This window comes from Urocampus carinirostris, chromosome 4, assembly GCF_059441175.1.
Source record: "Urocampus carinirostris isolate Australia breed hairy pipefish chromosome 4, RoL_Ucar_1.0, whole genome shotgun sequence".
NCBI classification, from domain to species: Eukaryota; Metazoa; Chordata; class Actinopteri; order Syngnathiformes; family Syngnathidae; genus Urocampus; species Urocampus carinirostris.
In genome coordinates this window covers 45,933,110-45,949,235 of record NC_142352.1, presented here as the reverse complement: position 1 = coordinate 45,949,235, position 16,126 = coordinate 45,933,110, and the positions used below count along the sequence as shown (strand labels likewise).

Here is a 16,126-nt window from a genome sequence, read left to right as displayed (position 1 = left end):
TTTTAACTCAAAAAGTGTATTCAGAATGTTTCCACCTGGTTTCTAACCAGGGGCCTATCGCGTGTTAGGCGAGTGTGATAACCACTACACTATGGAAACAGCTGATATGTCAAAAATATGAAAGAGCCACAGACAAATTGATCAGGTAGTTAAGAATCGTTCCGAAAAACTCATTTTTTCAGTTCAAATGTGAAACCAATGGGATGCTTCCACCCAGTGCCAAATCAGGGACCTTTCTCCTGTGAGGCAAATGATATCATCACCCTAATTTGGAAACAGCTGACTGTTGTTTCACTATGAAAGCGCCACAAACAAAGTAGTTGGGTAGTTTCGAAAACTAACAAAAGGCAGAATATGATCAGCTAGAAAGTGACACCAGTTGTTATTGTTAGAAACCTGGTATCGAATCGGTGACCTTTCTAGTTTGAGGTGAATGCAAAAACCACTACAGTGTAGAAACAGCTGACTACTGCAACAATGTGAAAGAGCCAAACTCAAAGTAGTTAGTTTCGAATTGCTGTAAAAAAGGGTGTTTTTTTAACTCAAAAAGTGTATTCAGAATGTTTCCACCTGGTTTCGAACCAGGGACCTATCGCGTGTTAGGCAAGTGTGATAACCACTACACTATGGAAACAGCTGATATGTCAAAAATATGAAAGAGCCACAGACAAATTTATCAGGTAGTTAAGAATCGTTCCGAAAAACTCATTTTTTCAGTTCAAATGTGAAACCAATGGGATGCTTCCACCCAGTGCCAAATCAGGGACCTTTCTCCTGTGAGGCAAATGATATCATCACCCTAATTTGGAAACAGCTGACTGTTGTTTCACTATGAAAGCGCCACAAACAAAGTAGTTGGGTCGTTTCGAAAAGTAACAAAAGGCAGAATATGATCAGCTAGAAGGTGACACCAGTTGTTATTGTTAGAAAACTGGTATCGAATCGGTGACCTTTCTAGTTTGAGGTGAATGTGAAAACCACTACAGTGTAGAAACAGCTGACTACTGCAACAATGTGAAAGAGCCAAACCCAAAGTAGTTAGTTTCGAATTGCTGTAAAAAAGGGTGTTTTTTTGAATCAAAAAGGGTATTCAGAATGTTTCCACCTGGTTACGAACCAGGGACCTATCGCATGTAAGGCAATCGTGATAACCACTACACTATGGAAACAGCTGATATGTCAAAAATATGAAAGAGCGACAGACAAATTGATCAGGTAGGTAAGAATCATTCCGAAAAAACTCATTTTTTCAGTTCAAATGTGAAACCAATGGGATGCTTCCACCCAGTGCCAAATCAGGGACCTTTCTCCTGTGAGGCAAATGTGATCATCACCCTAATTTGGAAACAGCTGACTGTTGTTTCACTATGAAAGCGCCACAAACATAATAGTTGGGTAGTTTCGAAAACTAACAAAAGGCAGAATATGATCAGCTAGAAGGTGACACCAGTGGTTATTGTTGCAACCTGGTATGGAATCGGTGACCTTTCTAGTTTAAGGTGAATGTGAAAACCACTACAGTGTAGAGACAGCTGACTACTGCAACAATGTGAAAGAGCCAAACTCAAAGTAGTTAGTTTCGAATTGCTGTAAAAAAGGGTGTTTTTTTACTCAAAAAGTGTATTCAGAATGTTTCCCCCTGGTTTCGAACCAGGGACCTATCGCGTGTTAGGCGAGTGTGATAACCACTACACTATGGAAACAGCTGATATGTCAAAAATATGAAAGAGCCACAGACAAATTGATCAGGTAGTTAAGAATCGTTCCAAAAAACTCATTTTTTCAGTTCAAATGTGAAACCAATGGGATGCTTCCACCCAGTGCCAAATCAGGGACCTTTCTCCTGTGAGGCAAATGATATCATCACCCTAATTTGGAAACAGCTGACTGTTGTTTTACTATGAAAGCGCCACAAACAAAGTAGTTGGGTCGTTTCGAAAAGCAACAAAAGGCAGAATATGATCAGCTAGAAGGTGACACCAGTGGTTATTGTTGCAACCTGGTATCGAATCGGTGACCTTTCTAGTTTGAGGTGAATGCAAAAACCACTACAGTGTAGAAACAGCTGACTACCGCAACAATGTGAAAGAGCCAAACTCAAAGTAGTTAGTTTCGAATTGCTGTAAAAAAGGGTGTTTTTTTAACTCAAAAAGTGTATTCAGAATGTTTCCAGCTGGTTTCGAACCAGGGACCTATCGCGTGTTAGGCAATCGTGATAACCACTACACTATGGAAACAGCTGATATGTCAAAAATATGAAAGAGCCACAGACAAAATGATCAGGTAGTTAAGAATCGTTCCGAAAAACTCATTTTTTCAGTTCAAATGTGAAACCAATGGGATGCTTCCACCCAGTGCCAAATCAGGGACCTTTCTCCTGTGAGGCAAATGATATCATCACCCTAATTTGGAAACAGCTGACTGTTGTTTTACTATGAAAGCGCCACAAACAAAGTAGTTGGGTCGTTTCGAAAAGCAACAAAAGGCAGAATATGATCAGCTAGAAGGTGACACCAGTTGTTATTGTTAGAAAACTGGTATCGAATCGGTGACCTTTCTAGTTTGAGGTGAATGCAAAAACCACTACAGTGTAGAAACAGCTGACTACTGCAACAATGTGAAAGAGCCAAACTCAAAGTAGTTAGTTTCGAATTGCTGTAAAAAAGGGTGTTTTTTTAACTCAAAAAGTGTATTCAGAATGTTTCAACCTGGTTTCTAACCAGGGGCCTATCGCGTGTTAGGCGAGTGTGATAACCACTACACTATGGAAACAGCTGATATGTCAAAAATATGAAAGAGCCACAGACAAATTGATCAGGTAGTTAAGAATCGTTCCGAAAAACTCATTTTTTCAGTTCAAATGTGAAACCAATGGGATGCTTCCACCCAGTGCCAAATCAGGGACCTTTCTCCTGTGAGGCAAATGATATCATCACCCTAATTTGGAAACAGCTGACTGTTGTTTTACTATGAAAGCGCCACAAACAAAGTAGTTGGGTCGTTTCGAAAAGCAACAAAAGGCAGAATATGATCAGCTAGAAGGTGACACCAGTTGTTATTGTTAGAAACCTGGTATCGAATCGGTGACCTTTCTAGTTTGAGGTGAATGTGAAAACCACTTCAGTGTAGAAACAGCTGACTACTGCAACAATGTGAAAGAGCCAAACCCAAAGTAGTTAGTTTCGAATTGCTGTAAAAAAGGGTGTTTTTTTAAATCAAAAAGGGTATTCAGAATGTTTCCACCTGGTTTCAAACCAGGGACCTATCGCATGTAAGGCAATCGTGATAACCACTACACTATGGAAACAGCTGATATGTCAAAAATATGAAAGAGCCACAGACAAAATGATCAGATAGTTAAGAATCGTTCCGAAAAACTCATTTTTTCAGTTCAAATGTGAAACCAATGGGATGCTTCCACCCAGTGCCAAATCAGGGACCTTTCTCCTGTGAGGCAAATGATATCATCACCCTAATTTGGAAACAGCTGACTGTTGTTTCACTATGAAAGCGCCACAAACAAAGTAGTTGGGTAGTTTCGAAAACTAACAAAAGGCAGAATATGATCAGCTAGAAAGTGACACCAGTTGTTATTGTTAGAAAACTGGTATCGAATCGGTGACCTTTCTAGTTTGAGGTGAATGCAAAAACCACTACAGTGTAGAAACAGCTGACTACTGCAACAATGTGAAAGAGCCAAACTCAAAGTAGTTAGTTTCGAATTGCTGTAAAAAAGGGTGTTTTTTTAACTCAAAAAGTGTATTCAGAATGTTTCCACCTGGTTTCGAACCAGGGACCTATCGCGTGTTAGGCAAGTGTGATAACCACTACACTATGGAAACAGCTGATATGTCAAAAATATGAAAGAGCCACAGACAAATCGATCAGGTAGTTAAGAATCGTTCCGAAAAACTCATTTTTTCAGTTCAAATGTGAAACCAATGGGATGCTTCCACCCAGTGCCAAATCAGGGACCTTTCTCCTGTGAGGCAAATGATATCATCACCCTAATTTGGAAACAGCTGACTGTTGTTTCACTATGAAAGCGCCACAAACAAAGTAGTTGGGTCGTTTCGAAAAGTAACAAAAGGCAGAATATGATCAGCTAGAAGGTGACACCAGTTGTTATTGTTAGAAAACTGGTATCGAATCGGTGACCTTTCTAGTTTGAGGTGAATGTGAAAACCACTACAGTGTAGAAACAGCTGACTACTGCAACAATGTGAAAGAGCCAAACCCAAAGTAGTTAGTTTCGAATTGCTGTAAAAAAGGGTGTTTTTTTAAATCAAAAAGGGTATTCAGAATGTTTCCACCTGGTTTCGAACCAGGGACCTATCGCATGTAAGGCAATCGTGATAACCACTACACTATGGAAACAGCTGATATGTCAAAAATATGAAAGAGCGACAGACAAATTGATCAGGTAGGTAAGAATCATTCCGAAAAAACTCATTTTTTCAGTTCAAATGTGAAACCAATGGGATGCTTCCACCCAGTGCCAAATCAGGGACCTTTCTCCTGTGAGGCAAATGTGATCATCACCCTAATTTGGAAACAGCTGACTGTTGTTTCACTATGAAAGCGCCACAAACATAATAGTTGGGTAGTTTCGAAAACTAACAAAAGGCAGAATATGATCAGCTAGAAGGTGACACCAGTGGTTATTGTTGCAACCTGGTATCGAATCGGTGACCTTTCTAGTTTAAGGTGAATGTGAAAACCACTACAGTGTAGAGACAGCTGACTACTGCAACAATGTGAAAGAGCCAAACTCAAAGTAGTTAGTTTCGAATTGCTGTAAAAAAGGGTGTTTTTTTACTCAAAAAGTGTATTCAGAATGTTTCCCCCTGGTTTCGAACCAGGGACCTATCGCGTGTTAGGCGAGTGTGATAACCACTACACTATGGAAACAGCTGATATGTCCAAAATATGAAAGAGCCACAGACAAATTGATCAGGTAGTTAAGAATCGTTCCAAAAAACTCATTTTTTCAGTTCAAATGTGAAACCAATGGGATGCTTCCACCCAGTGCCAAATCAGGGACCTTTCTCCTGTGAGGCAAATGATATCATCACCCTAATTTGGAAACAGCTGACTGTTGTTTTACTATGAAAGCGCCACAAACAAAGTAGTTGGGTCGTTTCGAAAAGCAACAAAAGGCAGAATATGATCAGCTAGAAGGTGACACCAGTGGTTATTGTTGCAACCTGGTATCGAATCGGTGACCTTTCTAGTTTGAGGTGAATGCAAAAACCACTACAGTGTAGAAACAGCTGACTACCGCAACAATGTGAAAGAGCCAAACTCAAAGTAGTTAGTTTCGAATTGCTGTAAAAAAGGGTGTTTTTTTAACTCAAAAAGTGTATTCAGAATGTTTCCAGCTGGTTTCGAACCAGGGACCTATCGCGTGTTAGGCAAGAGTGATAACCACTACACTATGGAAACAGCTGATATGTCAAAAATATGAAAGAGCCACAGACAAATTGATCAGGTAGTTAAGAATCATTCCGAAAAACTCATTTTTTCAGTTCAAATGTGAAACCAATGGGATGCTTCCACCCAGTGCCAAATCAGGGACCTTTCTCCTGTGAGGCAAATGTGATCATCACCCTACTTTGGAAACAGCTGACTGTTGTTTCACTATGAAAGCGCCACAAACAAAGTAGTTGGGTCGTTTCGAAAAGTAACAAAAGGCAGAATATGATCAGCTAGAAGGTGACACCAGTTGTTATTGTTAGAAAACTGGTATCGAATCGGTGACCTTTCTAGTTTGAGGTGAATGTGAAAACCACTACAGTGTAGAAACAGCTGACTACTGCAACAATGTGAAAGAGCCAAACCCAAAGTAGTTAGTTTCGAATTGCTGTAAAAAAGGGTGTTTTTTTGAATCAAAAAGGGTATTCAGAATGTTTCCACCTGGTTTCGAACCAGGAACCTATCGCATGTAAGGCAATCGTGATAACCACTACACTATGGAAACAGCTTATATGTCAAAAATATGAAAGAATCACAGACAAATTGATCAGGTAGTTAAGAACCGTTCCGAAAAACTCATTTTTTCATTTCAAATGTGAAACCAATGGGATGCTTCCACCCAGTGCCAAATCAGGGACCTTTCTCCTGTGAGGCAAATGATATCATCACCCTAATTTGGAAACAGCTGACTGTTGTTTCACTATGAAAGCGCCACAAACAAAGTAGTTGGGTCGTTTCGAAAAGTAACAAAAGGCAGAATATGATCAGCTAGAAGGTGACACCAGTTGTTATTGTTAGAAAACTGGTATCGAATCGGTGACCTTTCTAGTTTGAGGTGAATGTGAAAACCACTACAGTGTAGAAACAGCTGACTACTGCAACAATGTGAAAGAGCCAAACCCAAAGTAGTTAGTTTCGAATTGCTGTAAAAAAGGGTGTTTTTTTGAATCAAAAAGGGTATTCAGAATGTTTCCACCTGGTTTCGAACCAGGGACCTATCGCATGTAAGGCAATCGTGATAACCACTACACTATGGAAACAGCTGATATGTCAAAAATATGAAAGAGCGACAGACAAATTGATCAGGTAGGTAAGAATCATTCCGAAAAAACTCATTTTTTCAGTTCAAATGTGAAACCAATGGGATGCTTCCACCCAGTGCCAAATCAGGGACCTTTCTCCTGTGAGGCAAATGTGATCATCACCCTAATTTGGAAACAGCTGACTGTTGTTTCACTATGAAAGCGCCACAAACATAATAGTTGGGTAGTTTCGAAAACTAACAAAAGGCAGAATATGATCAGCTAGAAGGTGACACCAGTGGTTATTGTTGCAACCTGGTATCGAATCGGTGACCTTTCTAGTTTAAGGTGAATGTGAAAACCACTACAGTGTAGAGACAGCTGACTACTGCAACAATGTGAAAGAGCCAAACTCAAAGTAGTTAGTTTCGAATTGCTGTAAAAAAGGGTGTTTTTTTACTCAAAAAGTGTATTCAGAATGTTTCCCCCTGGTTTCGAACCAGGGACCCATCGCGTGTAAGGCGAGTGTGATAACCACTACACTATGGAAACAGCTGATATGTCAAAAATATGAAAGAGCCACAGACAAATTGATCAGGTAGTTAAGAATCGTTCCAAAAAACTCATTTTTTCAGTTCAAATGTGAAACCAATGGGATGCTTCCACCCAGTGCCAAATCAGGGACCTTTCTCCTGTGAGGCAAATGATATCATCACCCTAATTTGGAAACAGCTGACTGTTGTTTTACTATGAAAGCGCCACAAACAAAGTAGTTGGGTCGTTTCGAAAAGCAACAAAAGGCAGAATATGATCAGCTAGAAGGTGACACCAGTGGTTATTGTTGCAACCTGGTATCGAATCGGTGACCTTTCTAGTTTGAGGTGAATGCAAAAACCACTACAGTGTAGAAACAGCTGACTACCGCAACAATGTGAAAGAGCCAAACTCAAAGTAGTTAGTTTCGAATTGCTGTAAAAAAGGGTGTTTTTTTAACTCAAAAAGTGTATTCAGAATGTTTCCAGCTGGTTTCGAACCAGGGACCTATCGCGTGTTAGGCAAGAGTGATAACCACTACACTATGGAAACAGCTGATATGTCAAAGATATGAAAGAGCCACAGACAAATTGATCAGGTAGTTAAGAATCATTCCGAAAAACTCATTTTTTCAGTTCAAATGTGAAACCAATGGGATGCTTCCACCCAGTGCCAAATCAGGGACCTTTCTCCTGTGAGGCAAATGTGATCATCACCCTACTTTGGAAACAGCTGACTGTTGTTTCACTATGAAAGCGCCACAAACAAAGTAGTTGGGTCGTTTCGAAAAGTAACAAAAGGCAGAATATGATCAGCTAGAAGGTGACACCAGTTGTTATTGTTAGAAAACTGGTATCGAATCGGTGACCTTTCTAGTTTGAGGTGAATGTGAAAACCACTACAGTGTAGAAACAGCTGACTACTGCAACAATGTGAAAGAGCCAAACCCAAAGTAGTTAGTTTCGAATTGCTGTAAAAAAGGGTGTTTTTTTGAATCAAAAAGGGTATTCAGAATGTTTCCACCTGGTTTCGAACCAGGGACCTATCGCATGTAAGGCAATCATGATAACCACTACACTATGGAAACAGCTTATATGTCAAAAATATGAAAGAATCACAGACAAATTGATCAGGTAGTTAAGAACCGTTCCGAAAAACTCATTTTTTCATTTCAAATGTGAAACCAATGGGATGCTTCCACCCAGTGCCAAATCAGGGACCTTTCTCCTGTGAGGCAAATGATATCATCACCCTAATTTGGAAACAGCTGACTGTTGTTTCACTATGAAAGCGCCACAAACAAAGTAGTTGGGTAGTTTCGAAAACTAACAAAAGGCAAAATATGATCAGCTAGAAAGTGACACCAGTTGTTATTGTTAGAAACCTGGTATCGAATCGGTGAGCCTTTCTAGTTTGAGGTGAATGCAAAAACCACTACAGTGTAGAAACAGCTGACTACTGCAACAATGTGAAAGAGCCAAACTCAAAGTAGTTAGTTTCGAATTGCTGTAAAAAAGGGTGTTTTTTTAACTCAAAAAGTGTATTCAGAATGTTTCCACCTGGTTTCGAACCAGGGACCTATCGCGTGTTAGGCGAGTGTGATAACCACTACACTATGGAAACAGCTGATATGTCAAAAATATGAAAGAGCCACAGACAAATTGATCAGGTAGTTAAGAATCGTTCCGAAAAACTCATTTTTTCATTTCAAATGTGAAACCAATGGGATGCTTCCACCCAGTGCCAAATCAGGGACCTTTCTCCTGTGAGGCAAATGTCATCATCACCCTAAAATGGAAACAGCTGACTGTTGTTACAGTATGAAAGCGCCACAAACAAAGTAGTTGGGTCATTTCGAAAACTAACAAAGGCAGAATATGATCAGCAAGGTGACACCAGTGGTTATTGTTGCAACCTGGTATCGAATCGGTGACCTTTCTAGTTTGAGGTGAATGTGAAAACCACTACAGTGTAGAAACAGCTGACTACTGCAACAATGTGAAAGAGCCAAACCCAAAGTAGTTAGTTTCGAATTGCTGTAAAAAAGGGTGTTTTTTTAAATCAAAAAGGGTATTCAGAATGTTTCCAACTGTTTCGAACCGGGGACCTATCGTGTGTTAGGCGAGTGTGATAACCACTACACTATGGAAACAGCTGATATGTCAAAAATATGAAAGAGCCACAGACAAATTGATCAGGTAGTTAAGAATCGTTCCGAAAAACTCATTTTTTCAGTTAAAATGTGAAACCAATGGGATGCTTCCACCCAGTGCCAAATCAGGGACCTTTCTCCTGTGAGGCAAATGATATCATCACCCTAATTTGGAAACAGCTGACTGTTGTTTCACTATGAAAGCGCCACAAACAAAGTAGTTGGGTCGTTTCGAAAAGTAACAAAAGGCAGAATATGATCAGCTAGAAGGTGACACCAGTTGTTATTGTTAGAAAACTGGTATCGAATCGGTGACCTTTCTAGTTTGAGGTGAATGCAAAAACCACTACAGTGTAGAAACAGCTGACTACTGCAACAATGTGAAAGAGCCAAACTCAAAGTAGTTAGTTTCGAATTGCTGTAAAAAAGGGTGTTTTTTTAACTCAAAAAGTGTATTCAGAATGTTTCCACCTGGTTTCGAACCAGGGACCTATCGCGTGTTAGGCGAGTGTGATAACCACTACACTATGGAAACAGCTGATATGTCAAAAATATGAAAGAGCCACAGACAAATTGATCAGGTAGTTAAGAATCGTTCCGAAAAACTCATTTTTTCAGTTCAAATGTGAAACCAATGGGATGCTTCCACCCAGTGCCAAATCAGGGACCTTTCTCCTGTGAGGCAAATGATATCATCACCCTAATTTGGAAACAGCTGACTGTTGTTTCACTATGAAAGCGCCACAAACAAAGTAGTTGGGTAGTTTCGAAAACTAACAAAAGGCAAAATATGATCAGCTAGAAAGTGACACCAGTTGTTATTGTTAGAAACCTGGTATCGAATCGGTGACCTTTCTAGTTTGAGGTGAATGCAAAAACCACTACAGTGTAGAAACAGCTGACTACTGCAACAATGTGAAAGAGCCAAACTCAAAGTAGTTAGTTTCGAATTGCTGTAAAAAAGGGTGTTTTTTTAACTCAAAAAGTGTATTCAGAATGTTTCCACCTGGTTTCGAACCAGGGACCTATCGCGTGTTAGGCGAGTGTGATAACCACTACACTATGGAAACAGCTGATATGTCAAAAATATGAAAGAGCCACAGACAAATTGATCAGGTAGTTAAGAATCGTTCCGAAAAACTCATTTTTTCAGTTCAAATGTGAAACCAATGGGATGCTTCCACCCAGTGCCAAATCAGGGACCTTTCTCCTGTGAGGCAAATGATATCATCACCCTAATTTGGAAACAGCTGACTGTTGTTTCACTATGAAAGCGCCACAAACAAAGTAGTTGGGTCGTTTCGAAAACTAACAAAAGGCAGAATATGATCAGCTAGAAGGTGACACCAGTTGTTATTGTTAGAAACCTGGTATCGAATCGGTGACCTTTCTAGTTTGAGGTGAATGCAAAAACCACTACAGTGTAGAAACAGCTGACTACTGCAACAATGTGAAAGAGCCAAACTCAAAGTAGTTAGTTTCGAATTGCTGTAAAAAAGGGTGTTTTTTTAACTCAAAAAGTGTATTCAGAATGTTTCCACCTGGTTTCGAACCAGGGACCTATCGCGTGTTAGGCGAGTGTGATAACCACTACACTATGGAAACAGCTGATATGTCAAAAATATGAAAGAGCCACAGACAAATTGATCAGGTAGTTAAGAATCGTTCCGAAAAACTCATTTTTTCAGTTCAAATGTGAAACCAATGGGATGCTTCCACCCAGTGCCAAATCAGGGACCTTTCACCTGTGAGGCAAATGTCATCATCACCCTAAAATGGAAACAGCTGACTGTTGTTACACTATGAAAGCGCCACAAACAAAGTAGTTGGGTCATTTCGAAAACTAACAAAGGCAGAATATGATCAGCAAGGTGACACCAGTGGTTATTGTTGCAACCTGGTATCGAATCGGTGACCTTTCTAGTTTGAGGTGAATGTGAAAACCACTACAGTGTAGAAACAGCTGACTACTGCAACAATGTGAAAGAGCCAAACCCAAAGTAGTTAGTTTCGAATTGCTGTAAAAAAGGGTGTTTTTTTAAATCAAAAAGGGTATTCAGAATGTTTCCAACTGTTTCGAACCGGGGACCTATCGCGTGTTAGGCGAGTGTGATAACCACTACACTATGGAAACAGCTGATATGTCAAAAATATGAAAGAGCCACAGACAAATTGATCAGGTAGTTAAGAATCGTTCCGAAAAACTCATTTTTTCAGTTCAAATGTGAAACCAATGGGATGCTTCCACCCAGTGCCAAATCAGGGACCTTTCTCCTGTGAGGCAAATGATATCATCACCCTAATTTGGAAACAGCTGACTGTTGTTTCACTATGAAAGCGCCACAAACAAAGTAGTTGGGTAGTTTCGAAAACTAACAAAAGGCAAAATATGATCAGCTAGAAAGTGACACCAGTTGTTATTGTTAGAAACCTGGTATCGAATCGGTGACCTTTCTAGTTTGAGGTGAATGCAAAAACCACTACAGTGTAGAAACAGCTGACTACTGCAACAATGTGAAAGAGCCAAACTCAAAGTAGTTAGTTTCGAATTGCTGTAAAAAAAGGTGTTTTTTTTTAAATCAAAAAGGGTATTCAGATTGTTTCCGCCTGGTTTCGAACCAGGGACCTATCGCGTGTTAGGCTAGTGTGATAACCACTACACTATGGAAACAGCTGCTATGTCAAAAATATGAAAGAGCCACAGACAAATTGATCAGGTAGTTAAGAATCGTTCCGAAAAACTCATTTTTTCAGTTCAAATGTGAAACCAATGGGATGCTTCCACCCAGTGCCAAATCAGGGACCTTTCTCCTGTGAGGCAAATGATATCATCACCCTAATTTGGAAACAGCTGACTGTTGTTTCACTATGAAAGCGCCACAAACAAAGTAGTTGGGTCGTTTCGAAAAGTAACAAAAGGCAGAATATGATCAGCTAGAAGGTGACACCAGTTGTTATTGTTAGAAAACTGGTATCGAATCGGTGACCTTTCTAGTTTGAGGTGAATGCAAAAACCACTACAGTGTAGAAACAGCTGACTACTGCAACAATGTGAAAGAGCCAAACTCAAAGTAGTTAGTTTCGAATTGCTGTAAAAAAGGGTGTTTTTTTTTAAATCAAAAAGGGTATTCAGAATGTTTCCGCCTGGTTTCGAACCAGGGACCTATCGCGTGTTAGGCGAGTGTGATAACCATTACACTATGGAAACAGCTGCTATGTCAAAAATATGAAAGACCCACAGACAAATTGATCAGGTAGTTAAGAATCGTTCCGAAAAACTCATTTTTTCAGTTCAAATGTGAAACCAATGGGATGCTTCCACCCAGTGCCAAATCAGGGACCTTTCTCCTGTGAGGCAAATGATATCATCACCCTAATTTGGAAACAGCTGACTGTTGTTTCACTATGAAAGCGCCACAAACAAAGTAGTTGGGTCGTTTCGAAAAGTAACAAAAGGCAGAATATGATCAGCTAGAAGGTGACACCAGTTGTTATTGTTAGAAAACTGGTATCGAATCGGTGACCTTTCTAGTTTGAGGTGAATGCAAAAACCACTACAGTGTAGAAACAGCTGACTACTGCAACAATGTGAAAGAGCCAAACTCAAAGTAGTTAGTTTCGAATTGCTGTAAAAAAGGGTGTTGTTTTAACTCAAAAAGTGTATTCAGAATGTTTCCACCTGGTTTCGAACCAGGGACCTATCGCGTGTTAGGCGAGTGTGATAACCACTACACTATGGAAACAGCTGATATGTCAAAAATATGAAAGAGCCACAGACAAATTGATCAGGTAGTTAAGAATCGTTCCGAAAAACTCATTTTTTCAGTTCAAATGTGAAACCAATGGGATGCTTCCACCCAGTGCCAAATCAGGGTCCTTTCACCTGTGAGGCAAATTTCATCATCACCCTAAAATGGAAACAGCTGACTGTTGTTACACTATGAAAGCGCCACAAACAAAGTAGTTGGGTCATTTCGAAAACTAACAAAGGCAGAATACAGGGAGTGCAGAATTATTAGGCAAATGAGTATTTTGACCGAATCATCCTCTTTATGCATGTTGTCTTACTCCAAGCTGTATTGGCTCGAAAGCCTACTACCAATTAAGCATATCAGGTGATGTGCATCTCTGTAATGAGAAGGGGTGTGGTCTAATGACATCAACACCCTATATCAGGTGTGCATAATTATTAGGCAACTTCCTTTCCTTTGGCAAAATGGGTCAGAAGAGGGACTTGACAGGCTCTGAAAAGTCAAAAATAGTGAGATATCTTGCAGAGGGATGCAGCACTCTTAAAATTGCCAAGCTTCTGAAGCGTGATCATCGAACAATCAAGCGTTACATTCAAAATAGTCAACAGGGTCGCAAGAAGCGTGTAGAAAAACCAAGGCGCAAAATAACTGCCCGTGAACTGAGAAAAGTCAAGCGTACAGGTGCCAAGATGCCATTTGCCACCAGTTTTGCCATATTTCAGAGCTGCAACATCACTGGAGTGCCCAAAAGCACAAGGTGTGCAATACTCAGAGACATGGCCAAGGTAAGAAAGGCTGAAAAACGACCACCACTGAACAAGACACACAAGCTGAAACGTCAAGACTGGGCCAAGAAAAATCTCAAGACGGATTTTTCTAAGGTTTTATGGACTGATGAAATGAGAGTGAGTCTTGATGGGCCAGATGGATGGGCCCGTGGCTGGATCGGTAAAGGGCAGAGAGCTCCAGTCCGCCTCAGACGCCAGCAAGGTGGAGGTGGGGTACTGGTATGGGCTGGTATCATCAAAGATGAGCTTGTGGGGCCTTTTCGGGTTGAGGATGGACTCAAGCTCAACTCCCAGTCCTACTGCCAGTTTCTGGAAGACACCTTCTTCAAGCAGTGGTACAGGAAGAAGTCCGCATCCTTCAAGAAAAACATGATTTTCATGCAGGACAACGCTCCATCACACGCATCCAAGTACTCCACAGCGTGGCTGGAAGGAAAGGTTCTAAAAGAAGAAAAACTAATGACATGGCCTCCTTGTTCACCTGATCTGAACCCCATAGAGAACCTGTGGTCCCTCATCAAATGTGAGATTTACAAGGAGGGAAAGCAGTACACCTCTCTGAACAGTGTCTGGGAGGCTGTGGTTGCTGCTGCACGCAATGTTGATCGTGAACAGATCAAAGCACTGACAGAATCCATGGATGGCAGGCTTTTGAGTGTCCTTGCAAAGAAAGGTGGCTATATTGGTCACTGATTTGTTTTTGTTTTGTTTTTGAATGTCAGAAATGTATATTTGTGAATGTTGAGCTGTTATATTGGTTTCCCTGATGAAAATAAATAATTGAAATGGGTATACATTTGTTTTTTGTTAAGTTGCCTAATAATTATGCACAGTAATAGTCATCTGCACACACAGATATCCTCCTAAAATAGCTAAAACTAAAAAAGCCCCACTCCAACTTCCAAAATATTCAGCTTTGATATTAATGAGACTTTGGGTTCATTAAGAACATGGTTGTTGTTCAATAATAAAATTAATCCTCAAAAATACAACTTGCCTAATAATTCTGCACTCCCTGTATGATCAGCAAGGTGACACCAGTGGTTATTATTGCAACCTGGTATCGAATCGGTGACCTTTCTAGTTTGAGGTGAATGTGAAAACCACTACAGTGTAGAAACAGCTGACTACTGCAACAATGTGAAAGAGCCAAACCCAAAGTAGTTAGTTTCGAATTGCTGTAAAAAAGGGTGTTTTTTTAAATCAAAAAGGGTATTCAGAATGTTTCCAACTGTTTCGAACCGGGGACCTATCGCGTGTTAGGCGAGTGTGATAACCACTACACTATGGAAACAGCTGCTATGTCAAAAATATGAAAGAGCCACAGACAAATTGATCAGGTAGTTAAGAATCGTTCCGAAAAACTCATTTTTTCAGTTCAAATGTGAAACCAATGGGATGCTTCCACCCAGTGCCAAATCAGGGACCTTTCTCCTGTGAGGCAAATGATATCATCACCCTAATTTGGAAACAGCTGACTGTTGTTTCACTATGAAAGCGCCACAAACAAAGTAGTTGGGTAGTTTCGAAAACTAACAAAAGGCAAAATATGATCAGCTAGAAAGTGACACCAGTTGTTATTGTTAGAAACCTGGTATCGAATCGGTGACCTTTCTAGTTTGAGGTGAATGCAAAAACCACTACAGTGTAGAAACAGCTGACTACTGCAACAATGTGAAAGTGCCAAACTCAAAGTAGTTAGTTTCGAATTGCTGTAAAAAAGGGTGTTTTTTTAACTCAAAAAGTGTATTCAGAATGTTTCCACCTGGTTTCGAACCAGGGACCTATCGCGTGTTAGGCGAGTGTGATAACCACTACACTATGGAAACAGCTGCTATGTCAAAAATATGAAAGAGCCACAGACAAATTGATCAGGTAGTTAAGAATCGTTCCGAAAAACTCATTTTTTCAGTTCAAATGTGAAACCAATGGGATGCTTCCACCCAGTGCCAAATCAGGGACCTTTCTCCTGTGAGGCAAATGATATCATCACCCTAATTTGGAAACAGCTGACTGTTGTTTCACTATGAAAGCGCCACAAACAAAGTAGTTGGGTCGTTTCGAAAACTAACAAAAGGCAGAATATGATCAGCTAGAAGGTGACACCAGTTGTTATTGTTAGAAACCTGGTATCGAATCGGTGACCTTTCTAGTTTGAGGTGAATGCAAAAACCACTACAGTGTAGAAACAGCTGACTACTGCAACAATGTGAAAGAGCCAAACTCAAAGTAGTTAGTTTCGAATTGCTGTAAAAAAGGGTGTTTTTTTAACTCAAAAAGTGTATTCAGAATGTTTCCACCTGGTTTCGAACCAGGGACCTATCGCGTGTTAGGCGAGTGTGATAACCACTACACTATGGAAACAGCTGATATGTCAAAAATATGAAAGAGCCACAGACAAAT

At 40.2% G+C, this 16,126-nt stretch overlaps 14 non-coding genes across 14 annotated transcripts; all 14 read right to left on the bottom strand.

Annotated features, from left to right (window-relative positions):
- Positions 1–561: 561 nt before the first annotated feature.
- Positions 562–634, bottom strand: trnav-aac (transfer RNA valine (anticodon AAC)). Its single transcript has one exon. It is a non-coding gene; the product is annotated as a tRNA-Val (tRNA).
- Positions 635–2,164: 1,530 nt separating this feature from the next.
- Positions 2,165–2,237, bottom strand: trnav-aac (transfer RNA valine (anticodon AAC)). The gene has a single exon. It is a non-coding gene; the product is annotated as a tRNA-Val (tRNA).
- A 1,532-nt stretch (positions 2,238–3,769) lies between these two features.
- trnav-aac (transfer RNA valine (anticodon AAC)) lies at positions 3,770–3,842 on the bottom strand. Its single transcript has one exon. It is a non-coding gene; the product is annotated as a tRNA-Val (tRNA).
- Positions 3,843–4,304: 462 nt separating this feature from the next.
- Positions 4,305–4,377, bottom strand: trnav-uac (transfer RNA valine (anticodon UAC)). Its single transcript has one exon. It is a non-coding gene; the product is annotated as a tRNA-Val (tRNA).
- A 1,530-nt stretch (positions 4,378–5,907) lies between these two features.
- trnav-uac (transfer RNA valine (anticodon UAC)) lies at positions 5,908–5,980 on the bottom strand. Its single transcript has one exon. It is a non-coding gene; the product is annotated as a tRNA-Val (tRNA).
- Positions 5,981–6,442: 462 nt separating this feature from the next.
- On the bottom strand, positions 6,443–6,515 carry trnav-uac (transfer RNA valine (anticodon UAC)). The gene has a single exon. It is a non-coding gene; the product is annotated as a tRNA-Val (tRNA).
- A 1,530-nt stretch (positions 6,516–8,045) lies between these two features.
- On the bottom strand, positions 8,046–8,118 carry trnav-uac (transfer RNA valine (anticodon UAC)). Its single transcript has one exon. It is a non-coding gene; the product is annotated as a tRNA-Val (tRNA).
- A 463-nt stretch (positions 8,119–8,581) lies between these two features.
- On the bottom strand, positions 8,582–8,654 carry trnav-aac (transfer RNA valine (anticodon AAC)). The gene has a single exon. It is a non-coding gene; the product is annotated as a tRNA-Val (tRNA).
- A 991-nt stretch (positions 8,655–9,645) lies between these two features.
- Positions 9,646–9,718, bottom strand: trnav-aac (transfer RNA valine (anticodon AAC)). Its single transcript has one exon. It is a non-coding gene; the product is annotated as a tRNA-Val (tRNA).
- Positions 9,719–10,180: 462 nt separating this feature from the next.
- trnav-aac (transfer RNA valine (anticodon AAC)) lies at positions 10,181–10,253 on the bottom strand. The gene has a single exon. It is a non-coding gene; the product is annotated as a tRNA-Val (tRNA).
- A 462-nt stretch (positions 10,254–10,715) lies between these two features.
- Positions 10,716–10,788, bottom strand: trnav-aac (transfer RNA valine (anticodon AAC)). The gene has a single exon. It is a non-coding gene; the product is annotated as a tRNA-Val (tRNA).
- Positions 10,789–12,853: 2,065 nt separating this feature from the next.
- On the bottom strand, positions 12,854–12,926 carry trnav-aac (transfer RNA valine (anticodon AAC)). Its single transcript has one exon. It is a non-coding gene; the product is annotated as a tRNA-Val (tRNA).
- Positions 12,927–15,479: 2,553 nt separating this feature from the next.
- Positions 15,480–15,552, bottom strand: trnav-aac (transfer RNA valine (anticodon AAC)). The gene has a single exon. It is a non-coding gene; the product is annotated as a tRNA-Val (tRNA).
- A 462-nt stretch (positions 15,553–16,014) lies between these two features.
- On the bottom strand, positions 16,015–16,087 carry trnav-aac (transfer RNA valine (anticodon AAC)). Its single transcript has one exon. It is a non-coding gene; the product is annotated as a tRNA-Val (tRNA).
- Positions 16,088–16,126: the final 39 nt, after the last annotated feature.